At 43.8% G+C, this 26,330-nt stretch overlaps 1 protein-coding gene across 4 annotated transcripts in view; it reads left to right on the top strand.

Annotated features, from left to right (window-relative positions):
* Positions 1–26,330, top strand: part of DAG1 (dystroglycan 1) — a 71,570-nt gene that overhangs the window by 2,525 nt on the left and 42,715 nt on the right. For 3 of the 4 annotated variants that reach the window (XM_058726917.1, XM_058726916.1, XM_058726918.1), the window contains exon 2: positions 4,978–5,036. The exons of the other annotated variant lie outside the window; for it this stretch is intronic. The gene's annotated coding sequence lies outside the window, so the exon portion shown is untranslated. The remainder of the gene's footprint in view (positions 1–4,977; positions 5,037–26,330) is intronic. 4 annotated transcript variants of the gene reach the window in all.

Here is a 26,330-nt window from a genome sequence, read left to right as displayed (position 1 = left end):
AGTAGAGGTGTGTTCATTCTTGTTGATGCAGAGGAGAGTATGTTCAGTCCTTTACTTCACAATTGTTCAGCCTTTCTTGCTTTCTAGGTTAGCGATATGATGGAACTATATCAGCCATAGTCAAAGGTTCTGGTTCTGTTCTATGTGCACCATTGCTAATGGTTTATAAGAATCCTTTATATTGACTGTCGAAACAGAGTCACAGATGAAGGAATGTTCCCAAGGTCATACAGCTGTCATGTGGTAGAGTCACAGGTGGCTATGCCCACCTGCATTTGTGTTGTATCAAACTGATAATGGTAGCCTTGATTGGGTGCTTCTCTGGCGAAGACCAAGCCCAGGTGTCTGGTGGTAGGCACAATGCCAGGGTGATATGGGAGAGTTGGTCAGGGACTCCACACAGAATTCCAGGAACATACTGTAAGGGACCATTCTTAGAAATCAGGGTTTGTCTGAGCCTTCCTGGGCCTGTGCTGGTTGCTCTGGGCACCATGCTGAAGTAAGCCAAGGATCTTGGGTCTTAGGCTGGCAAGGGCAGACTTTAGGGGAAGACTTCATTTGAGCTGGACCTTCAAGAAAGGTTAGTGGTTTGATTGGTGAAGGAGTTGATGGCAGGAAGATCACAACTCTGGAAGGAAAAGAGGTGGAACAGAGGCAAGGCGTGGGAGAGAGAAGATTGGCCACCTTTTCTGTATGTTCTGGAAGGTTGGGTTGGAACCAGAATGCTACATGGAGGAATTTAGAGTTATGTAGGAACAGGGATCCTTGAAGGTCTTGGAGCACAGCTGTGGTGGTTTTATGAAATGAGCCCCGGGATGCCTGGCTGGCTGTTAGTGGAACATGCGACTTTTGATCTTGGGATTGTGAATTCGATGGGCATAAGTTTACTTTAAAAAAATTTATTTTATCAGGGTGCCTGGGTGGCTCAGTCAGTTGGGCATCCGACTTTGGCCCAGGTCATGATCTCACGGTTTGTGGGTTTGAGCCCCACGTCGGGCTCTGTGCTGACAGCTCAGAGTCTGGAGCCTGCTTTGGATTGTGACTCTCTCTCTGCCCTCCCCCACTCTGTCTCTCTCTAAAATAAACATTAAAGAAATTTATTTTATTTTTCAATAATTCTTTTTTTTTAATTTAAATTTTTTTTTAACATTTTATTTTATTTTTTTGAGAGACAGAGCACAAGCAGGGGAGGGGCAAAGAGAGGGAGATACAGAATCCAAAGCAGGCTCCGGGCTCTGAGCTGTCAGCACAGAGCCCGATGTAGGGCTCGAGCTCATGAACGTGAGACCATGACCTGAGCTGAAGTCAGATGCCTAACTGACTGAGCCACTCAGGCGCGCCCCCCCAAAATTTAGTTTTTAAATATTAAAAAAGAGAAAGTTAGCTTCCATTATGAGTTTGGAGACTGGACTGGAGGCAAGTTGGTTACTGCTGTGTTCCAGTAGGGAGATAGGGGACCTGAACAAGAATAGTGGTCAGCAGGGGAATGAAGGGGGAGAAAGAAGGTTCAAGATGAGTCGGTTCAGCAGACATTAGGGACCTGAATGGTGCTGGTACCATCAGGGATTTACCATTGAGTAGAAGGGGCAGAAGGTGGCAATGGAAAGATGGAGGAGTAAGGCAGCATCAGCTAAGTACTGGTGAGGACTTGTGAGACTTGGAATAAAGAGGGGCCCTTAGACTGCCAAAAGGGGAGAAGGATTGAGTCTGTGGCAGGCAGGCAAGATGAGGGGCTGTTCTTGGGTGAGCTGAAAAAGGTGGAGGAGGTAAAGACCAGGCTGTGCCTAAGGACCAAGGAGTAGATAGGCTGGAGCCAAATGAAGTATCCCTGGGGGAAAAGTGGGGCAAAAGGCTGACCTGAAGGCTGAGGTGGGTCAGTAGGGTGTAGGTATCTCTGGAAGTTCTGAGTGGGATAGTGCTTGTGTTCCAGTTTTGAATCCAGAGGTTGCAGGGGGTGCAATTGCTGGAGGTAGAAAGGGTGGTCAAAAGAAATGGCGAAGAAGGGATGTACTTAGGGAGGAGAAACCATGATTTGTTGACCCACTTGGTGGGTAGGGGACTAGTGTGTTTTAAAATGTCTACAGTTTGGGAGACTCAGAATCATAGCAGGGATGATGTGGCTTTTGGCTGGATTCATTGAAAAATTGTCATTGAGTTGCAGACTTGACCTGCACAGGGCAAACTAAAGGTAGCCCATGATAGTGTGAAGTTGATCCCCCTATACCTTGCTTGCCTTTTTGAGTTGAGTTTATTTTGGTCATAGCCTTCTTGATAAGAGGTGTACAACTAGCCTAGTGGAATGGCAAGTGGTGATAGACCCATTTAGTGGATGGGTAAGAATAAGAGTGAGGCCTTGTGAGGTTTTTCCTAGCCTGTATAGGAAGTCAGTGATGAGAAGTTTGGTTCAATATGCAGGTCCTCTGGGTGTGTTGTTTAGATTGGAGCCACTACAGAGTGTGACTGCTTGGAGGCTAGAGGCTTCCAGAGTATTCGGAGAAGTAAGAAATGCTGGTTTCATTGCGGGGGCCCAAATGGGGACTATAGAGTATTGAACTCCAAGGGAACTCAAGTGAGAATAAATTCAGGTAGTGTGTTGTTCTTCAGTGTGTCCTGTGTATTGGTTAAGGATTTCTCTGTCCTTTTCTGGAGTTTTCTCTCTTCTCCCCATTAAAGAGTGTATCTGTGCCTTTGCCAGTGTTTCTGTGCTGTTGCTTCTTAAGCCTCCATCTTTTTCTGCTTTTTCTGTGTTGACATTCTAGGCCTGGAGTAAGGTGATAGTGGTTTTGAATACACAAGTGATTAATCTAGTTATTTCCCAGTGGGTCTTTTTGTGTCTATGCCTCTGGATAATAATTTAAAACAGTCTTCCTACGAGTCACATAACCTGCTTTGCCTTTTGACCGTTCTATTTCACTCTGATCATTAGTCAGTAATACTGCTCAGATAGCAATTTCTATAAATAGGATTTTAGAGTAGTTTACAAAATTACACCAGCCAGAGGGCTTAATTTAGCTTTAATGAATAGGGTTTCCTATTTTCCTATTTTCCTATTTCTTGGGTTTGATAGCTAAGCATTTTCTTAACTTTGCTCTGGGTCTAGGCTGGAAAGATGGATGGGATGCAGTGGTACAATATCATAAACTGAAGATGTCTAAGTTGATGAAGCTGTTCTGTGTTCTCTGTTGGAGTAAATTAAATCTGAAAGAAACTTTAGCATTATGCTGATTTAATTTATACTTATATTTTATTGTAATTAAAAATTTTGGGGGCACCTGGGGTGCTCAGTCGGTTAAGCGTCCAAGTTTGGCTCAGGTCATGATCTTGCGGTTCTTGAGTTCGAGCCCTGCTTCGGGCTCTGTGCAGACATCTCAGAGCCTGGAGCCTGCTTCGGATTCTTTATCTTCCCTCTGCTCTTCCCCTACTCACCCTCTATCTCTCTCTCAAAAATAAATAAGCATTAAAAAAAATTAAAGGGACGACTGGGTGGCTCAGTTGGGTGGACATCTGACTTCGGCTCGGGTCATGATCTCACAGTTTGTGAGTCTGAGCCCCACATCAGGTTCTGTGCTGGTAGCCTGGAGCCTGCTTCGGATTCTGTGTCTCCCTCTCTCTGCTCCTCCCCCACTTGCTCTCTGTCTCTCTCTGACTCTCAAAAATCAGTAAGTTTATTTATTTATTTAAGCAGTCTCTGCATCTAACATGGGCCTCGAAATTAGTACCCTGAGATCAAGAGCTGCATGCTGTACGGACTGAGCCAGCCAGGTGCCTGGGTTTATACTTTGGCTTTATTTTTTCTAAAGTTTATTTATTTTTGAGAGAGAAAGTGCACATGTGCACATGTGAGTGAGTGGGGGAGAGGCAGAGAGTGAGGGGAAGAAAGAGAATCCCAAGCAGGCCACCCACTGTCAGCGCGGAGCCCAGTGTGGGACTTGAACCCACAAATCGTGAGATCATGACCTGAGCTGAAATCAGGAGTTGAATGCTTAGCTGACTAAACCATCCAGGTGCCTCTACTTCTGTTTTATTTGTTTTTTTTTAATTTTAATTTTAATTAAAAAAATTTTTTTTAATGTTTATTTATTATTTTGAGAGAGAGAGAGAGAGACAGAGTGTGAGTGGGGGAGGGGTAGAGAGAGAGGGGGGCACAGAATCTGAAGCAGGCTTCAGGCTCCAGGCTGTCAGCACAGAGCTCGACATGGGGCATGAACCCATGAACCATGAGATCACGACCTGAGCCGAAGTTGGACACTTAACCATCTGAGCCATCCAGGCGCCCCTCTGCTTCTGTTTTAAAAGCAGGCTCGTAGGGGTGCCTGGGTGGCTCAGCTGGTTAAGCATCTGACTTGGGTTCAGGTCATGATCTCACAGTTGGTGAGTTCGAGCCCTGTGTTGGGCTCTGTGCTGACAGCTCAGGGCCTAGAGCCTGCCTCAGATTCTGTGTGTGTGTGTGTGTGTGTGTGTCTCTTTCTGCTCCTCCTCGCTCGTTCTCTCTCTCAAAAATAAATTAACATTAAAAAATAAAACCAGGCTCATAGTGGGAACAATCAACTGAATATAAAAAATCACTTTTATGGCTGACTTTGTCCTACACATCATGGGGTACATTTAATAGCCCTGAGGTTAAAATACCACTGTCTAAATTTAGATATTGGAATTGTTCATTATAATTATTTTAATTAAGTGATCTCCATGCACAACATAGGACTCAAACTCATGACCTTCAGATCAAGAGTTGCATGCTCTACCGATTGAGCTAGCCAGGTGCCCCTATTGGAATTATTTCTGCCTTTGAAATTGTTTACAATTTTTGGTACTGGTTTAATTCTACAGAAAACATTTAGTTTGTCACTCTTTGACAAAGAAAGGTGACTGATTGGTGGGGTGGGCAGGAGACTGAGTGGCATTCCCCACTTCCTTTGGTGTAATTCTTTTTTGGTTGTGGGCATTCACCAATATTGGATCCTTCTTTTCCTGCAGGGCCTCTGCTCTTCAGGAAGATAAAAGACTTTTAAAGCAGCCTAGCACTAGAAGGCAAGGTAAGGTACTTGAAAAGAGATTGCTGCAAAAGAAAGATGATTGGTCCTTGCATTCTTGGCAAAATGATTATGGGATTTTAAGACACTATAGTGGGGAAAAAGCTATATCAAGTAATACATATATTTAAAATAAGAAATTTTGAAAATGAAAAGAAAGGAAAAATCCTTTGTCCCCCAATTTTAGTCTTTTTTTTTTTTTTTTTAAAGTTTTATTTAATCTTTGCACCGCACGTGGAGCTTGAACCCACAACCCCAAGATCAAGAGTCTCATGCTCTTCCAACTGAGCCAGCCAGGCACCTGTAGTCAGTCTTTATTTTATTTTTAAAAATTTATTATTTTTTAATTAATCTCCACACCCAATCTGGGGCTTGAACTCACAACCTCAAGATCAAGAGTTGCTTGCTCCACTGACTGAGCCAGCCAGGCACCCACTAGTCTCTCTTTAAATAGGAAATGCCAACCCATGGTACAAACTCAGAAAGTTCAAAAGGATTATGCAAGGGAAAGCTTCTACCCATCCCTTTAGTCCCCAGTTCTCCCTAGGAGCAGCCATTATTCCCTGAGACCTGGGTGTCCTCCAGAGACCTTGGGCAGCACTTTTACGGAGTTTAGGTTAGAGCATAGACTCCATTTTTATCCTGCTTTTTTCTTAGCATTATAGCATGAGCTGTGTTTTAGATATACAACATTTCTAATGGCTAACCTGTTCGTAGTTCTTAGATAGTTGTTTCTTACTTTGATTATAATATGTAATGTTGCTATTAACATTTTTGGGCATTAAGCTTTTTTGGAATCTTTTTTTTTTTTTTTAAGAATTTCATTATTTAAAAAAAAATAATCTCTACACTCAGTGTGGAGCTCGAATTCAACCCAAGAGCTGCATGCCCCACTGACTTTAGCTGGTCAAGCACCCCTAGAATCTTTCTTATCACCATGTTAAATATAAAGCTTTTGAAAAAAGTGAGACATGACTTACAGTTTTGTAGGAGCACATCTGTATTGTAGGAGCACATCTGTAATGTCAAGTGAGGCTGGTTTGTATTCGTTTTTATTTTTAAGCATGGTGTATGTTTTCCCTGGTCCCTTTTCTGTGACTTGTATGGATATGTGATTTTTATAGCCATGCAGAGGCCCAGGCTCAATGTTCTCTGCCATTGGGTGTAGGTGTAGCCACAAATTCAGTCTTCCTGAGGCGGTCCCAGCTCTCAGATACCCTAAGTATAGAGGAGGGTGCCATCAAGGGGAGCTCAAGGACAAGTGAGACACTTGGAAGGATGTGTCATATTCAGGGAAACAATGACCAGTGCCCAGCTTGGCACTTGCTCTTCATTTCTATGGATGTTGAGTTTTTGTATGTGGAGTATGGGAATCTACAAACAAGAAGCATCTCTTACAGAGTTCTTTCTTTTTTCTTTAATTTATTATTAATAACATTTATAATGTTTATTTGTTTTTGAGAGGGAGAGAGAGAGACAGGACAAGTGGGGGAAGGGCAGAGAGAGAGAGAGAGAGAGAGAGAGAGAGAGAGAGACACGCAGAGTCTGAAGCAGGCTCCAGGCTCAGAACTGTCAGCACAGAGCCCAACATAGGGCTTGAACCCACAAACCGTGAGATCATGATCTGAGCCAGAGTCGGGTGTTTAACTAATTGAGCCACCCAGGCGCCCCGTATTATTATTATTTTTTAAGTAAGCCCTACACCTAACGTGGGGCTTGAACTCATGACCTGAGATCAGGGGTCACTTGCTCTACTGATTGAGCCAGTCGGGTGCCCCCAGAGTTCTTTCTAATAGTTGGTATCTAGGAGCACCTGGGTGGTTTAGTTGATTAAGCACCCAACTCTTGGTATTAGCTCAGGTCGTGATCTCATGGTTGTGGGATCAAGCCCCACATTGGGGCTTGGATTTCTTGAATTCCTGCTTGGAATTCACTCTCTCTCTCTCTCTCAAAATAAATAAATAAACATTAAAAAAGTAATAATAGTTGGTATCTACTGAAATAGGTTAGTGGACTTGGAGATGTTTGTTTTTGCAAACGATATGGTCATTTCTATTTTACCTCTCTCTGTGCTGGGAGCATTTCCCTCCAAGCATTCTAGGGATTGATAAGGGATTACTTAAGATTCCCAAGGCTGTCTATAGCAGAAGTGAACCAGTTCTGCCTTGGTTGTCATAAATGCCTCTCTTAATTAGCTTAGTTCTCTAGGACTGGGTTGATACTTCAGCCAATTTTTGCCAAGACAAATTATACAGTGAATAATGGAATTCCAAATAGCATTTCCTTTTTATTTGGCTATTAATCAGAACCTGGGACACCATCCATTTTCTGGGCCCTTATTTTACTATGGAATGCTTCCATAAAACACACATCTCTCATCACTATAAATGTCACGTGTATACTCCTGTTTGGGCTGGTAGGTTATCTTTGCATCATAACTGCCCTGACCTCAGGGAGCCTTGCTTACTGGATTTTTTAATAATGGAGACCAGCCTGATGAGTGGTCCTTGAGCAGGGGTGGGTTATGCATCTTGTGGAAAATTAGGAAATGTAGAGAACTTTGCTCTACCTGTTATGTTAAGCATGCCTGAATAAGTGTCTTATATTTTTAGACTGAGCAGTGTTGGGAAGATTGAATTGCCTGAGTAGAGAAATTTGGTGGGAGGAGACTAGAAGAGAAGCTCTTTATTAAAGATCTAAAAATAGAATTCATTAAAGTCTCAAATAGATAACAGTAGGATTCCTGTCTTACTCTCTCCTCTGGATTTGTGCTACCAGCTGTTGCTTCTGCTTACCTGGAAAAGATCACAATATTTTGTCAGAATGGTCAACAGTATAGACTTAAAATACTGTGTTTGCCAGTCTGAAGATGTGCTTTTTCCAGTTTTAAAGTACTTTAAAAAGCGACTGGATTCTTTGGCGCTGGGAAGAAATTCTTAGCAGGAAAAGTTGATTCTTTTCCTTGGAATGCCCGCCCTGAGCTGACAGGGCCTGTGGGGTCCCCTCTCCCTTCAAAGCCTTGAGTTTTTTTCCTTCTGGTTAGGCATTGATGACGAGAGAGGGGATTCTTGTATAAGGCATCTAATTTGCCCATCTAATGCTACCTTAATCAGATGGGACCTCAGGTCTCCCTTCTGATTTTTTAAAGAGGGGTTTCTTTTTGAATCAAAAAGGTGGAAAGGAAAATGGCTGCTCATGTGCCTATGGTGCCCCGGGCTGCCTTTGCCCTTTTCCTCTGTGTGAGGGGGTGAAGGAATATCCTTGTCTCTCCTCTTCTCTCCTGCCATGAGCTTCCAGGGAGAATGGGGCTCATTGTGGGCTGTGCCTGCAGGCACAGTGTCAGGTCTGCTGTGGCTTCTGTCTGGTCTGCTGTGGTTTCTGGGTGCTGAGGACCCAGCAAGTAGTCATTTCCTCACATGCTGCCCTGCTGTTCAGGACTGTTCTGAGGCATGGTGCATGTGTTTTGTTTGCTCCTAGGTCTGTCCTCTGATTTTGTCACGTCTTGATAAACATTCTTGTGGACCCTTTTGCAGGCCTGAGCTCACTCTTGCAACAGATTTGAGGCCATATTTGGAGAGGCAGGCCTCCTGCTCCCAAGGGTGGCTTAGTGCCTGGTCACAAGAGGCTGGGCACTCTCTCCAGGCCTTTCTTATGTTTGGAATCCTCTGGGAAGCATAGGATTAATCTATTTGTGAATGAAATAGGCTTTAAATTTTTAAAAATTTATTTTGGCCTTCAACTGTACCTCAGTAAGGCTGGAAAAAATTTGTTTTAGCTTTAATCAACTATAGAACTTATTCAAGATGTGAAATGCTAGAATATGATTCTCCAGGTAGGGGAAGCCAGAGGGACTCAGCTTTTTAAAAAACAGGTTTGTTTTGGATGTGGATACTCTCTCCTGATACCAAAGTGCCTTACCCATCAGGCGGTTCTTTATTTTTTATTTTTTTTTTTTATTTTTTTTTTTATTTTTTTATTTTTTTAACGTGTATTTATTTTTGAGACAGAGAGAGACAGAGCATGAACAGGGCAGGAGCAGAGAGAGAGGGAGACACAGAATCGGAAACAGGCTCCAGGCTCTGAGCCATCAGCCCAGAGCCCGACGCGGGGCTCGAACTCACGGACCGCGAGATCGTGACCTGAGCTGAAGTCGGACGCTTAACCGACTGAGCCACCCAGGCGCCCCTATTTTTTATTTTTTTAATGTTTATTTTTTGAAAGAGAGAGACAGAGCATGAGTGGAGGAGGAGCAGAGAGAGAGGGAGACACAGAGCTTGAAGCAGGCTCCAGGTTCTGAGCTGTCAGCATAGAGCCCAGTGCAGGGCTTGAACTCACAAACCGCGGGATCATGACCTGAGCCGAAGTCGGATGCTTAACCGACTGAGCCGCCCAGGTGCCCCCATCAGGCGGGTTCTTTTGATCCTAGACCAGTGTGTCCTTGGGGAAAAAAAAGTATGAGGTACTTCTGTTTTTTGTGAGTGGACAGATAGAGGCTGCTTCTTTTTCAGGGGTGTTAGTTTCAGATGGGGAGCCAGATGTGTGGTCAGCGGTTGTGCATTAGCAGGTTCTGTAAGGATCAAGTGAGTGAGCTGGTGATGGTAGGAGGATGGAAAAGCCCTGGTCAGGCCCTCCTGGAGTTGGCAGAGGGCTTTTCTACATGAAGTCTATATGATTGCATGGATGGCTGCTAATTTTGTTCCTTTAAAACCCAGATAGGGAGATTATTTGGAATGGTACTGGAAAGATCATTTGAGTAAAAAAATTCCATTCTTTCCATGATGCTTCAGTATGTCTGATTTCTTCGTCTTCTGTGGAAGTGTCCTCTGAAAGGAGCAGCTGGCACTGGCACTACCCTGGGTGTTTGCCTTCCTCCTACCTTTTGTTTTTTTTCTTTTATTAGAGGGGGACAAAATCTAGTCTATTTTATCCTTCTGACTGGGCAGAATGATAAGTTTCTTTTCTCTGTTTTAGGATTGGGAGTGGCGTTTTGTTTTTATCAAATAAAAGAATAAAACATACCATGCTGAGATCACACTGTCAATACCAGCACTTGTTGTAAGATGGTATTGAGTTCTAATGGAGAACTCTTCTTTCAGATAGTGCCTGCTCATACATAGTGTTTTGGGTCATGAGTTCCCAAGAGGTGAGGTCTACCCACTGAAGGTCCTTGCACTTTGGCAAGACCAGCAAGAGTTTGGCACAACCAGCAAGAGTTTGGCACAAGTGTGATGAGGTTGAACAAAGATAACTGAGTATTCTCAGCAGTAGAAACAGGGGCCTGAGGAAGGAACCTACCAGATGTACTGAGTCCCCTGGGACCCTTGCATCCTAATATGGCTTAAGTAAGGCCCTTGACCTCTCTGCTTCAGTAAAACTGGGACAGAGTATCCTTCCCATAGGCTGCTGAGAAGGAAATAAAGGTTGACTAGTAATGTTCCCTGTACTGTTCCGTAATGGCTACTTGTTAATATTACATTTATCCTTTTCCTTTCCGGTGTAAATTAGGACTCTGATATTTAACAAAGGCTGGTTATGTTTCTTAGGTTGAGTTACGGGTTCAGGGGTGTTTTTTTATTATGTTTCACAATTACAAATGTAATAGGTGATTTTATTTTTTTTTATTTTATTTTATTAATTTTTTTTTTTAACGTTTATTTATTTTTGAGACAGAGAGAGACAGAGCATGAACGGGGGAGGGTCAGAGAGAGGGAGACACAGAATCTGAAACAGGCTCCAGGCTCTGAGCTGTCAGCACAGAGCCCGACGCGGGGCTTGAACTCACAGACCGCGAGATCATGACCTGAGCCGAAGTCAGCCACTTAACCGACTGAGCCACCCAGGCGCCCCTGTAATAGGTGATTTTAGATGTAGCTAGCATTTGATAGAATCAAACAAACCTAGACACAAGCCCATTGGTACCTCCCAGGAAGCAGCTCTACCTTGACTGCTCACTCATCTGTGGGATTTTGAGTGCTACGGTGTCTTGTTGGGGCGGGTGGTCCTTGGAGGCATTGGCTTCTGTCAAGATGAGTAAGAGGATGAAAATACTTTGAGGACCAGGGTCTCTCTCTGTTAACTAGACAGCCTTGTTTAGATTTTTTTTTTTAAGTAACTTCCACATCCAGTGTGGGGCTCAAACTCATGACCCAAGATCAAGAGTTGCATACTCCACTGGCTGAGCTAGCCAGGCGTCCCAACATTGTTTAGATTTTTAAGAAGTTTCTTCAGAGGTTGTTTGTGCCCAGGTTTGTTTTCTTGAATCTTACCAGAGAAGTAGAAGGAGCATAGGCTGACTAGGTTGTTGCATGTGAGTTGAGTGACTGGAAGTGCTTTCTTTTTCTGTATGCTGTTTATATCTTTTCAAGCTATCAGCAGCAGTGCATGCCTTAGAGTGAAAGCCCTTGGTTTTCAAAGGACTAGACGTGTACTTATTTTTTCCCCTCATGACCATATGACCTCCTGACTGGGTAACTTATAATATTAAACTTTGGCTTTGCAGCCAACTTGCATTTTTTTTTAAAAAATTTTTTTTTTTTCCAACGTTTTTTATTTATTTTTGGGGCAGAGAGAGACAGAGCATGAACGGGGGAGGGGCAGAGAGAGAGGGAGACACAGAATCGGAAACAGGCTCCAGGCTCCGAGCCGTCGGCCCAGAGCCCGACGCGGGGCTCGAACTCACGGACCGCGAGATCATGACCTGGCTGAAGTCGGACGCTTAACCGACTGCGCCACCCAGGCGCCCCGCAGCCAACTTGCATTTTAAGAGACCAGGAGTGAGTGAGTGAGTGCTCCTGGTTATATGTTGGCAGCAGCAGATTCTATACCTGGAACATGTAATTCAGTAAGCTGTAGGGTTGGAATTCTTTAGAACAGGAATTTTGAGGTGTTATTATAATTATCATTGTTTTGGTTAATAGGAACAACTTAGTATGGAATGTTTGAACCTTACTCTGTAAAGTCAACATCTCCCTGGAAACCAGAACTGTTTTGGGCTTCCTTGACTCCTAGAGGGACAAATTGAGTACAAATTCTTTGGGATGTGATGGGGCGAGGGTACAACCAACAGTGCCGAACTTCTAAGCAGAGAATACTTTTCCTAAAGGTAAAAATCGGGTTCCAGCCTCCAAGTGATGTAGGTAGGCACTGTGTTTTATGATTCTGTGTTGGGTGGGAGCTGCCTCTGGGTTCCCAGTGGGGCAGTCTCCACATGATTTCCAGATACTGGAGGCATCTGGTTTCTGACCTTTGTGTTAGAGGCACATGAGGGTAGAGCTGTAGGCTGTTATCAGATAAGAAAATGACATGATACCACCAGAGGGGAGTTGAAAATAAAGCTCTAAATGCTCACTCTAAATCCTCTGATAGGCTAGAGGGGAAGCAGAGCCCACAGGGTTGCTCCCAGCCTGGGAGTAGTTCCGGACGGTGCTGAACAGGCAGTCCAGAGAAGGCCACTGTATAGGAGCTGATTCTCAATAGAACAGAAGAAACCCCAGTATTGAAGCGAGTCCATTTTTACTGCAGGCACTCCAGACTCCTTGTCATTTTGGAGGGATTACTGACCTTGGCAGTTTTAGTTCACATTTGGGTCTGAGGTGGAGAAACCAGGACACCCAATAGTGTTCATAGCGATGCCCATGTTCTTAAGCTGGTCTGCTCATGTAGGTTGTCTGAGGCACAGAAACTTTACACTCATATGAGATTATGGGTGACTGGAATATTTGTATTCTGTGTATATATTAAAAAAATTTTTTTTAATGTTTATTTATTTATTTTGAGAGAGAGAGTGAGAGAGCAGGGGAGGGGCAGAGAGAGAGGGAGAGAGAATCCCAGTCAAGCTTTGCCCTGTCAGCACAGGGCCCTTTGTGGGGCTCAATCTAACGAACCCTGAGATCGTGACCTGAGCTGAAATCATGAGTTGGACAGTCAGCTGACTGGGCCACCCAGACGCCCCTGTATATATATATTTTAAAGTGTTTATTCCATGTCAGGTCCTTATTGTAAGTGTTTTACATGCATTAGCACACCTAATGAATCTATGCTTATAATTGGAAAAAGTTAAAGACAAAAGGAATTTGATCTAGGAAGTGTTTAAGATTAAATACTATTAAGCAGCCTTGTAAGACAGGCTAGCCTATGGACTGTGGAAAAGACTGTCAGCTGGCATTCAGTGGGCAGGCCCTGTTGGTGCTGGGTTTCAGTTCTTTCATTTGCAGGTGGTTTTTTAGTTCCTGTCATGTCCTGGGTACTGTGCTAGGCTCTGGGGATGGATCTGGTGATGGGTGAGACAGGTATGGGCCCTGCCCTACTGAGGCAAAAGAGGAAGGAGAAGTGAAGATTATTTCTTCTCAGTTGGTATTTTTTAGAAGAAAGTGTGTTTTGGAGAGGCTGAGGGTCACACCCCCGAAGTGAGCATAGGCAGTCAGTATGCCTCTGATTCATCTTGGGGGGGGGGGGACTAGACCCATCTCAGAGAGTGATGTGAGGCATCAGGAAGAGGACTTTGGAGAGCCTGGGAGGCAGTTCTAGGTGATGATGATGATGATGGTGGTGGTGGTGGTGGTGGTAGTGGTGATATTTTTACTGTAGTTGACACACAGTGTTACATTAGTTTCTGTGGAAACTAATCACTGTGTACAACACAGTGATTGGATAACTGCAGTTCTAGATTATTTTCAAAGCCAGACTGACATTTGGGCACACACAGATATGTCTGTGACCTGTTGAGCCAGTTCCTGGCGCTGATGCCATGCCTTAGGTGATCCTGCTAGGGCCTGCAAAATGGTGTTTCAGAGATTGGCCGAAGTGAACCATGGAAGCCCTCTTGGTTTGGTAGTGATTTGGATAAGGATGTGGGGGGGATTTGGGGGTTAATTGAGGAAGCTGCAGGACGAAATGGGACGGGGATTAGAGAAGATGAACCCTGGAAAGGAGAGGGGAGGGAGAAGATAACAGTGAGCAGAGGAACTTTGTTAAGTTTGCTCTGTTAATCCCCAAGTTGGAGGAGATGGGAGGCCAGGGGGACAGCAAGGGGTGAGATCTAGAAACCATTGTGGGGTCAAGTCGGCTAGGAGTAGGGATGGGAGACTTTGACCAGCCCTAAAATGATGGATTTATGGTGTAGATAGAGGTAGCTTCTGAACAGAAACTAAGGCAGTGAGGTTGGTCTAGGCCAGAGCTGAGGAATAGTGGAATCTGAAAGGCAGTGTTGGTGTGCTTTACCAGGGGAGCAAGTTAAAACCCTTCAGGCTGTGAGAGTCAGGAAAATCTGCAGTGGAAGGAGTAATGCCTAGAGGAGACATGTGGGGATTTTTGGTTCCCCAGTTAAAAATAAACAATTTAGGGGCGCCTGGGTGGCTCAGTCAGTTAAGCGTCCAACTTCAGCTCAGGTCATGATCTCGCAGTCCGCGAGTTCGAGCCCTTCGTCGGGCTCTGGGCTGATGGCTCAGAGCCTGGAGCTTGCTTCCGATTCTGCGTCTCCCTCTCTCTCTGCCCCTCCCCCGTTCATGCTGTGTCTCTCTCTGTCTCAAAAATAAATAAAACTTAAAAAAAAAAAAATAAACAATTTATCCCTGAGAACTGGTTGAGAGATGGATAAAGGAGCCACACAGGTGGCTGCAACATCAGCTTAATAACTAACAACTGTTGGAGAGCATAGCACCAGGGGAGCGGCCACTGGGGGTTCCTCATGCCGAACCCCAGAATTGGAGGTACCCACCTAGTTGGCTGTGGGGCTGACCTCTGTGTTCACCCTTCCTGTCTTTCTTTCTACATGTTCTGCTTTACATAGTCTTCAAACTCTTCCAGGGTTGGTTTGGTTTTATGATTATTTCATCTTTTGTTTGGAGAGAGAGAGAGGGAATATCTTAAGCAGGCTCCATGTTCAGCACGGGGCTTGACTGGGAGCTTGACATGGGGCTCAGTCTTAACGACCATGATAAGCTCATGACCTGAGCCCAAATCAAGAGTCAGATACTTAACTGAGCCACTCAGGCGCACCTGTTTACTTCATCTTATTGTTATTTATTTATTTTTTTTTGCATTTTTGCAAATTCTTTAATATCTGGCTTGTAGAAGACAGCTGGATTCTTATATTGTTTCTGCATTCATTCTGTTGCAATATCACTTTACCTATTAAAACTATATATGTATATGTATATATATATGTATATTTATGTATATGTATACATATGTATGTGTGTATAATATATGTATGTATACTTAAAGTAGGCTCCACACCCAAGGTGGGGCTTGAACTCAAGACCCCGACATCAAGAGTTCTACCAACTGAGTCAGTCAGGTGCCCCTAAAAATATTTTATTAACCTTTTTTTTAAACTTTACTAGTGTAAAATAAAACAAAAATAGAGAAAACAACCTCTCCTCCCCCCAAAAAATATAGCTTAGTGAATTATAAGGTTAAGAAATAGAGCTTTGCTGGCCCTACCAGAGACCTCTTGGTGGGTCCCATCCCTGCTACAGCCCTCCATTTCCTTCCTTCCAAAGGTGACCCCCAACCTGTTTTTTTGTATCCATTTCCTTACATTTATTTTTGGTTTTATCTTCCACATGTGTATCCTTAGGCACTGTAGTTTAGTTTAATTTTATGTTTTTTTTTTTTTTTAAGTAAGCTCCACACCCAGCATGGGGCTTGAACTCACAACCCTGAGACCAAGAGTTGCATGGTCAACTGACTGAGCCAGCCAGGTGCCCCAGTTTTGACCATTTTTAAAACTTGGTATGTCTTCTAAGTTTCTTTAATCTACAGATTCCCCCTCTATCCCCTTTCCTTGCAATTATCTGCTAAAAACCCTGGACACTTAAATTTGTGGAGTCTTCCCACAGTCCAAATTTTGGTTTAAGTTTTTTTTTTTTTTTAATTTGTTTTTAATGTTTATTTATTTTTGAGAGAGAGAGAGTGTGTGAGTGAGAGCACGCACAAGTGGAGGAAGGGCAGAGAGAGAGGGAGACACAGAATCCAAAGCAGGCTCCAGGCTTCTGGCTCCCAGCTGTCAGCACAGAGCCCAATGCAAGGCTCAAACTCATGAACTGTGAGATCATGACCTGAGCCAAAGTTGGACGCTTAACTGACTGAGCCACCTAGGTGCCCCTCCCACAGTCCGAAATAGCAGATAGTGTCTCAGGGTGCAGGCCACCCATGCTCTTCTTTGCATTTCCTGTGAATCCATGACTGGATCCAAAGGCCGATCAGCCTCAGGTTTGGACCTTTGGCATGGCTGGAGGGCTGCTTTCCTCTTGTTCCACATTGCTCATTGCTGGTACCCAGAGCACCACTTCTGTGGGAGGACGAGGGCCTGAGGAGAGGCCAGGCCCAGCCCAGCCTCTCACTGGCTCTGTAGTCCTTGTCAAACCAGTCTCTCCAGAACCCATGTGACAGGTGTTGCAAGAGGAAGAGCCTGATGTCTCCTCTGGCTTAATTCACCAAAGTGGACTCACAGCAACATCCACCTCTCAGGCCCTCCCTTCCCTCTAACTCCCAATGTTCCTGTCTTTCCCTGTCTGTCCATCATTTTATCCCCTATTTTCAACTTTCCTTCCTTCCTTTCCCCCTTTGTTTATATGGTGTTCTGATGGGAAAAGAGCTGTTTGAGGCTGAGGAGAGGGAATCTCATACTGTTTGCTCACCGTCTGGGGGACTGTGGAAACCTCTGTTTACTCATCTGTAAAATGAAGGTGTTGATCCTGATGATTTAAATGGTTGCCTCATACTCTGTCCCATGAGTGTTGTGTTTTACAAATTTTCTGTGTTTGAAAGCTGTTTCAGAGGATTTTCTTCTTGTGGGGCACAGCCCCAGTGGTAAGGAAATGGAAAAATCTGGGTAGGGCATAGAGAGCAGCCAGAATCCAGTCTTTTCCTCATATCTGTGCCATTGGGCCAGTGGGCCGGGGGAACAGTGGAAGGCTCTGTGGGCTGTGGTCGTGGCCTCACATGCTGGTATCAAGCTCTGGGTACAGAAACCTGCCTTTCATAATAGGGAAGTGTGCCAGCTGCCAGTGCTGCAACTGTGCCGGTAGGTGGCTAAAGCTGTGGGCATGTGGAGGGCCAGAGATTGTTTCATTGTGAGACTAGACGTAGGCTCCAGGCCCGGGAACTCGTCAGCTGGCCCTGACTTTCTCGTTTGCAGGCCCCACTCACCTTCCCTCAGAATTTGATGGGCAGCCCAAGCCTATGTTTGATGCGGGGGCAACTCTGTGCTCACCTCAGAGACAGCAGCTGCCTGATCCACCTTTGCTGTGAGGATCTGGAGGTAAAGGGCTGTGCTAGTGGCTGGCCTACACCTTTGTATATACTGAGCTCATTGCCCTTCAAGTGGGAATTGCTACTGAGGAAAGGTATCATGTACCGTCCTGGGGTTTATCTGGCCTTTCCCTAGTGCTGAGACACTTAACATGTGCATGTGGTGTTTTGTTTGTGGTGTTACTATTTCACACATTTAAAATTTTGTTTATTTTATACTTCATTTCAAAGCCAAATAAATTCAGATTTTTGTGTTGTTCTGTCCACTAAGATTGCTTAGGCCTAAGGAAGTAGACCAGGTTTTGTTTTCTTGTTTTGAATCCCAAGTTTTCTGAGAGTTTGTCCCTTTGGCAGAAGAACGTAAGGAATTCCAGTCAGGGAGGTGTGGGCTGTGCTGGAGGAAGGGCTGCAGAGGCTGCCTAGCAGTGCTCAGGAGCTGCCCATGGGAGTGGGTGTCAGGCAGCCAGCAGCAGGCATGGCAGTGAGGGGAATGCCGAATCTTCCGTATGAGTGATCTTTACTATTACATTTAAAAATGGAATTATTCATGTTTTGGTGAGGGCATAATTATGGCTACTTGCTTAGGGTGGTAAAGCAGGAGTTAAAGCCATGTTTCCTAGTGCTGGCTGCTCTGTTGGTGTTTGCTATCTATGATCAGCTAGCAGTGAAAGTAGTTAGGAGGCCCTGCTTTCCCCTGAGGTGTCAGCAGGTAGCAGGCGCTGGCCAATTTATCCGCGGCCAGAGCTGAATTTTCTCATTCTTGAGTCTTTGAAAATATATTCTTTTATAGATAAAGCTGTTTCACTGAATCACCTGGTAACTAGTAGCATTTGATTTTTTTTGATGTCACCAATTTTTTAAAAATTGAAGCATTATTTATACATGTAGCAAAATGCATAAATCATAGATGTACAACTCAACACATTTTTACGTACTGTATACATCACTCAGATCAAGATCTAGAACATTTCCAGAAGGTTCCATTGTGCCTTTCCCCAATCAGCATCTCCCCCAAAGTAACCACTCTTCTTTTGTTTTAAGGTTTATTTATTTTGAGAGAGAGAGTGAAAGAGAGAGCGCAAGCAAGCAAGGGAGGGGCAGAGAGGGAGACAGAGAATCCCAAGCAGGCTCCACGTTGTCAGGGCATCGCTCCATACGGGGCTCAACCCGCGAACCAGGAGATCATGATCTGAGCCGAAATCAAGAGATGCTCAACAGATTGAGCCACCCAGGTGCCCCTTCCCTAAAGTAACCACTCTTCTAACCTCTGTCCTTAAGCTTAGTTTTCCTGCTCTTGATCTTCATGTAAGTGGAATGATAGAACGTGTGCGTACTGTCATTTGTTTTTTTTCTTGCTAAACATTAGGTCTGTGGCGTCTGTGTGGTTCTATACAGCATTTTGTTCTCTTTTGTCGTGTAGTATTTCACACGAATATATCACAGTTTACTGCTTTTCCTGTTGGTAAACATTTGGGCTGTGTCTAGTTTTTGACATCCTGAATAATATTGATGTAAATGTTCTTGTTCCTGTCTTCTGTCGGTATATACTAAGAATGAGTTGTGGATATATTTGATGTTTTAATAACTGGGGATTTTGTTTATATGCCTCTTGTTGTATTTTATTTTTGAACTTTTTATTATGGGGAATTTCAAATACACTCTTAATGACTAGCTTAGTGACTAGCGTAGCATAATATTCATGTTTCTAACTTTTGCCCCACCTCACATAATTTTGAAGCAAGTCTCAGACATCCGGTCATTTCATCCCTCAATAGTTTGGTGTCTGGCTCTAGAAGATAACGTAACCATAGCATCTGCTAAAGGGCTTCGTGCTCCTTCTTTCTGGTCCTGGTGTTTTTCTCCAGGGTTTGTATCATGGTCCTCATGGTGGGGTGTAGCTCCCAGTTCCTGTTACTCCTCATCCTGGTGAAGTTGCCTAGGTCACTTGGTTTTTCCAGGCAGCCTTCGAACCAAGAACTAGCATGATAGAGAGTTGGGAAGGTCATCTTAGGACTTTGGAATGTCAGTCACGGTTCCGGGTACCACTTTCTGTTGGGTTAATTATCCACATGTATAACTTAGGCAGATCTGAGAGAAAGAGGAGAGTGGAGTAGTGAGTACTTCTGTGGTTAGGCGCATGGCTGCCTGTCCCAGATGGCTGCATTGGCCTGGGATAGATGGCTCTTTCCCCAGGGCCCCAAGAGAGGAGGGTGCTACCTCCAGGACAGCTGGTCTCCAGCATTCCTGTCAGGCCCTGCCCTTCAGTTGAAGGACAGCAGGCATCAAACTTAGATTTGGAAGTAATGATTAGAGAAAGTTAATGTTTTTCAGAACAGTGAAACTACAGTATGAAGGTTAGACTCGGGAGCCCCAAAATACTCTCTAGCTTCCCTCTCCTCTCCTTGTGTTCAGCAGTTATGCCTGTGTTTCCCTGCTCTGACCCTGGAGTTGTTCTGGGGTGGGCTTAGGAGGTACCCTGGTCTGGAGGGCTGGTCCAGGGAAGAAACAATGGGAGCAAAGAACACCACAGATACCTTATTATTTGGAGTCATTCGCGCATAAATTCTCCATAGCAATTTTCCTCTGAGGTAGTCAAGTTTGACTAGAAAAACATAGCACCATGTTTTGATTCATTAGTCATCTAGATGCTCACCCTCCCATACTGTCGCACTGGCTGACCGTGAAGTATCACTACTCCCAGTTTGAGTTTATGACACCTGCTACCCACCGTGCCCAATATTCAAGGAATACGAGAGGGACAAATTGCTTTCTCATGCTGTTTCAACCTGTCCCATTCTCCTTCCTCTTCCTTCTTATGTTGTTGGTGAAGGAGTTTGCCAATAACTTAGTTTTAGGGAAAGTGAGGGAAAAGTCACTTCTATCTTTAGGTGGGAATGTAAATTGAAGGCATTTTGCCAATATCTATCAGTTCTAATGTATGTAACTTTTGACCCAGTAATTTCACATCTAGAATTTTATGCTCAGATTTCCTCCCAGAAGAATGCAACTATGAGAGTCAGAGCACCCTTGAGAGCAAAAGAGGCAGGATACTTAGACACTTAAATGTGCCACAAGCAGCAAGGGTGAGTGATAAGGTGGGTCCAGCCACTGGGGCTGAGGTCTCCCAGTTCTAGTAAATTTGAAAAGTAACAATTATGAAATATGTGATTCCATTTGAGCTTTAAGAATGAATTAAAGAGAGATGTACTTGTGTATGGGTTTAGAGACAAATTAAATGTGTCATTTGTGGATAGCTGCTGAGGAAACCCAGCCTGCTCACCTGAGGCTGGGAAGGAAGCCTGCTTTTCACTTTTGTCCTGTTGTATTATTAGAATTTGTTTTACCCCCATAGGAATTACTTGTATTGCATTAAGCCCAAAGGTAAGGACCAGACAGCTGATGGCATCTTTGTGAGCTTGCCATGTATCTTCTGGATTGTGATCGGGAATTGTTAGTAGGGAATATGACTGAGAAACACTGGGTTAAGCCTGCCCAGACCTTGCGTTTAGCTCTGGGACCTCTGAACTTGGTGATGGTCTGGTCGGGGTTTTTTCCTCCAGGAGGGAAGGCTCCTGGGAAGGAAAGATGAAACTATTTTTAATCTTAAGCAAACATAACCCAGTGTAGTAATTGCAGGCCCCAGTGTGACATTTTCTTCCATTATAACCCAAGTCACTTTTAAAACAAACAAAGTCCTTTTTTGTGTTATTTTGTGTTGTATTGTTTCTGGAAGAAAATGCTTTTAAGATACCTTTATTTCCCCTTACAAACGTGGACGGCTTGGGGACCTGGTGGGATGTGTGTTTTGAATCATGCAGTCTGGGCATTTAGTGCCTGGACCCTGGAATGCTAGTGGGCAGGGTGCTAGGGTGTAAAGTAAGTGGTGGGGTTAAGGTTTCATAGGTTGTCACAGTTTATAGAGCTCATCTGCAGACTTCTGCACCTCTTCTGCACCACAACTGTTGGTGAATATTGCTGCTTTGCCAGGGAAGAACTGAGGTCTTGAGAGGGGAGGTGGAACATGCACCACATTCCTTTTTCTTACCACTTATTGTCTATCCATTTCACGTGGCGTGGCATATATTTCTGTAATATTTATGTGTGTACGTATGTATGTACGTTTGTTTATTTAGTTAAGTCTCTACATCCAGCATGGGACTCGAGCTCACAACCCTGAGATTACGAGTCGTATGTTCTTTGGATGTGAGCCAGCCAGGTACCCCTAACTTTCAAATTTTGGTATAATTTCAGACTTACAGAAAAATTGCAAGAATAGTATTAGGAACACCTAAAAACGCTTTCCTTTGAATTGCCATTTGTTTATATTTTGCCTTGTTAACTTTATTGTTGTTCCCTCCGTTTTCTATCTATACATTTTTTTTCCTGAACCATTTGTATGATTGGCAAACGTCACATCCCTTTACTCCAAAATTCTTTTTTTTACTCCGAAATTTATTTTTTTATTTTTTTTACATTTATTTATTTTTGAGAGACAGAGAGGGACAGAGAGCACAAGTGGGGGAGGAGCAGAGATAGAAGGAGACACAGAATCTGAAACAGGCTCCAGGCTCTGAACTGTCAGCACAGAGTCCGATGCAGGGCTCAAACTCATAAACTGTGAGATCATGACCTGAGCCAAAGTCGGGCGCTTAACCGACTGAGCCACCCAGGTACCCCACTCCAAAATTCTTAATTATGTATTTCCTAGGAATAAGGACATTCTCTTACTACAGATCATCTGTCAAAATCAGCACATTTAAGGGGCACCTGAATGGTTCAGTCGGTTACATGTCTGTCTTCAGCTCCGGTCATGATCTCCTGACTTGTGAGTTCGAGCCCTGGTTTGGGCTCTGTGCTGACAGCTCAGATTCTGAAGCCTGCTTCTGATTCTGTGTCTCCCTCTCTCAGCCCCTCCCTTGCTCATGCTCCCTCTCTCTCCCTCTCTCTCTCTCTCTCACTCACTCAAAAATAGATAGACATTAAGAAAAAATCAGGACATTTAAGGGGCGCCTGGGTGACTCATTTGGTTAAACACCCAACTCTTGATCTTGGCTCAGGTCATGATCTCATGGTTTGTGAGTTCAAGCCCTGTTTTGGGCTCTGATGGCCTAGAGCCTGCTTGGGATTCTATCTCTCCCTCTCTGTCTGCCCCTCACTTGCTTTGTTCTCTCTTTCTCTGTCTCTCTCTGCCTCTTTAAAATAAATAAATAAACAAACAAACAAACCTAAAAAAGATTAAAAAAAAAATTAGGACATTTAACATTGGTGTACCTATTTTATAGTCTGTATTCAGATTTCCAAAGTTGTTTTAGTAGTACCTTTGATTGTCCCATATGAGTAGGTATGAGATGCAGCTTGTTTTTTTTGGTTTTTTTTTTTAGATTCTCAAGTTAGTTAACATGCAGTGTAGTCTTGGCTTCAGGAGTAGAACGCAGTGATTCATCACTTACATATAACACCCAGTGCTCATCCCAAAAGGTGCCCTCCTTAGTATCTATCACCCATTTAACCTATCCCCATCAACCCTCAGTTTGTTCTCTGTATTTAAGAGTCTCTTATGGTTTGCCTCCCTCTCTGTTTTTATCTTATATTTCTTCCCTTCCCCATGTTCATCTTTAAGTTTCTCAAATTCCACATATGAGTGAAATCATATGACATCTGTCTTTCTCTGACTTACTTATTTTGCTTAGCATAATATTCTCCAGTTCCATCCATATTGTTGCAGATGGCAAGATTTCATTCTTTTTCATCTCCAAGTAGTATTCCATTGCATATATATATATATATATATATATATATATATATATATATACACACACACACACACATCTTTAAAAAAAATTTTTTTTTCAATATATGAAATTTATTGTCAAATTGGTTTCCATACAACACCCAGTGCTCATCCCAAAAGGTGCCCTCCTCAATACCCATCACCCACACTCCCCTCCCTCCCACCCCCCATCAACCTTCAGTTTGTTCTCAGTTTTTAAGAGTCTCTTATGCTTTGGCTTTCTCCCACTCTAACCTCTTTTTAAAAAAATATTTTTTTAATGTTTATTTTTGAGAGAGACAGAGTGTGAGTGGGAGAGGGGCAGAGAAAGAGGGAGACAAAGAATCTGGAGCAGGCTCCAGGCTTGGAGCTGTCAGCACAGAGGCTGACACGGGTCTTGAACCCACAAACTGTGAGATCATGACCTGAGTCGAATTCGGACACTTAACTGACTGAGCCACTTGGGCGCCCCTATACCGCATCTTTTTTTTTTTGAATTTTTTTTTTTTTTTAATGTTTATTTATTTTTGAGAGACAGAGCATGAGCGGGAGAGGGCGGAGAGGGAGACCCAGAATATGAAGCAGGCTCCAGGCTCTGAGCTGTCAGCACAGAGCCTGATGCAGGGCTTGAACTCATGAGCCGTGAGATTATGACCTGAGCCGAAGTGGGACGCTCAACCAACTGAGCCACTCAGGCACCCCTATACCACATCTTCTTAATCCATTCGTTGATTGATGGACATCTGGGCTCTTTCCATAATTTGGCTTTTGTTGATAGTGCTGCTATAAACATTGGGGTGCATGTGGCCCTTTGAATCAACATTTTTGTATTTATCCTTTGGATAAATTCCTGGTAGTGTAATTTTTGGGTCGTAGGGTAGTTCTATTTTTAATTATTTGAGGAACCTCCACACTGTTTTCCAGAGTGGCTACACCAGTTTGCATTCCTGCGAACAGTGCAATAAAGTTCCCCTTTCTCCACATCCTTACCAACATCTGTTGTTTCCTGTGTTGTTAATTTTAACCATTCTTTTTTTTTTTTTTAATATAATTTATTGTCAAATTGGTTTCCTTTTTTTTTTTTTTTTTTTTTAAATAATTTTAACCATTCTGACCAGTGTGAGGTGGTATCTCATTGTGGTTTGAGATGCAGCTTGTTTTGATGATCACCTCTGGTTAAGGATGTACCTGGCAGTTTTCTCTACTGTAAAGTTGCTGTTTTTCCCTTTGCCATTAATAAGTAATTTATGGTGGGACACTTTGAGACTGTGTAGATATTCTCTTCTTCATTGGACTTTGACCTCCTACTTTCAGGATTCATTGATGCTTCTAAGGTCATTCCTTCTGTATTGGTGTCATTTATTCTAGAAGAGCTTCCCCCCCCCCATATATTTATTCATTGGTTATTTGGTTTATTAGTTCATATTGGTAACTTACTGTGATTCTTTTCATTATTTATTTTGATGTCCAGATTGTCCCAGGTTTGGTTATGGGAGTCTCTTCAGGCTGGCTCTTATGTTCTATGTATGTATGTATGTATGTATGTATGTATGTATGAGAGAGAGAGCAGAGGAGGGACAGAGAGAGAGTGGGGGACAGAGAATCCCAAGCAGGCCCAGCGCTGACAGCAGAGCTGGATGCAGGGCTCGAACTCACAAACTGTGAGATCGTGACCTGAGCCAAAGTCAGACACGTAACCGACTGACACACCTAGGTGCCCCTCTTGTGTTCTTTTGACATGTCTCCATCATTGTTTGAGTACTCCCTGACTTGCTGATGCAACAAGATGTTTCAGCCTCCTTATCCTAGCCTCATATCAACCCTTTCCACTAGAAGCCTTGGTGCCTTTTAGTTGAAACCAAGATATAGATGCATGGTACATCTTTTTATTTATGGAAAGTCTTCTAAAACTAATTTAATACTCAGTTACTTATGTTGCAGTTGAATAAAAGAGTTTCATCAATGTCCAGTTTTTGATTTTTGTTATAAGTGGAGTAAGTGAACAAGAGTAAGATGGATTTTAGCAACAAGAGAAGGCCCTCTCTGCTCAAAAATAATTTATTACTACTTAATTGGTAGGGAAATTGTTAGAACCATTGAACTGATCTCTAAAGAGGAAGGATATACCTGGGTGTCGATACCAGGGACCCTAAAATCCAGCTCCCCAGGCAGTGCCCATGACTTTTGTCAGAGCTCTGAAGTGATGGTGCAGTGTCTCTTGAAGTGGTAGAGCACATGTACCTTGTGTTTCCTGTGGTCTTTGACATAATTCTCTCCCAGGCAGGTGCAAGTGTCATAGGAAGACATGGGTTTGACCTGTGTTGTCCCTATGCCGTCATTGGACTATGTGGGCGAATCAAATCTGAGAATTTAATGAGGGCTGAGTTTGGCAGGTTTTCTGAGGAAGTAACATTTGGGGGTCTGGGAGGTGGAGGGTGAGAGGGAGGTAGGAAAAACTCCACTAAGCGAACACTTATGAGTACTTCTTTTTGTGCCAGGCAGTGAGGGTGGACGTGATCCATGGGCAGCTGTCATGAGCTGCCTGGAATACCAGAGCCATGTGATGGCTGTTGTGGCTTGGGCATGTTAATCTGATGAACTGGGCCTTGGGTGCTGGCTTTGTCTCTTATTGTCTGTGGATTTCCATTTTTTTTCATATCACAAAGGAGACGTTAGCTGTTTAGTAGGGTCGCTGTGAGGATCCAGGGTCACGTGTCAGTCTTCAGGTGTTGCAGCATCCAGAACACAACACTCCTCATTATTGAGGAGTTGAGTGCAGAGTAAACCATAGTAATTAAAAGAGGCAGTCTTTATAGAGTGCTTCGTCTGTGCAGGCACTGGGCTGAGACCTGATGTATCACCCTCAGTTCATCCTGACCGTGGCAAGTCAGTGACAGCATGGTCCCCATTTCACTGATGAGAAAACAAGCCTAGGTAGCACCTGGAGGTCCGTTCAAAGGCTTGGGCTCATGCCACAGAATCAGAGTGGAGCCAGACACTGCTGCAGCCTCTGAGAGCTAGAGGAAGACTGGGGTCAAGGAGACTGGAGAGAGAACAACTCCAGTACCACTCCTGGGTGTTCACTGTGGTACTAGGACTGCCTCTGAGCAGCATTGATTTGTGAGGGGGCCAGGACATGCGGGAAAAACTTTGTAGAGGTTCTGGAACTGTAGGTCTGAGGCCCCAGTGAGAATTTCAGTACTGGAGTCCTTGCCCTCATCAGGATTGTTCAGATGTGGTGGGTCGAGGGTAAGTTCCTACGTTTCCGTGTC

This window comes from Neofelis nebulosa, chromosome 4 (genome assembly GCF_028018385.1).
Source record: "Neofelis nebulosa isolate mNeoNeb1 chromosome 4, mNeoNeb1.pri, whole genome shotgun sequence".
NCBI lineage: Eukaryota > Metazoa > Chordata > Mammalia > Carnivora > Felidae > Neofelis > Neofelis nebulosa.
Note: the sequence above shows the minus strand (reverse complement) of the source record. Positions and strands in the feature narration are given on the sequence as shown.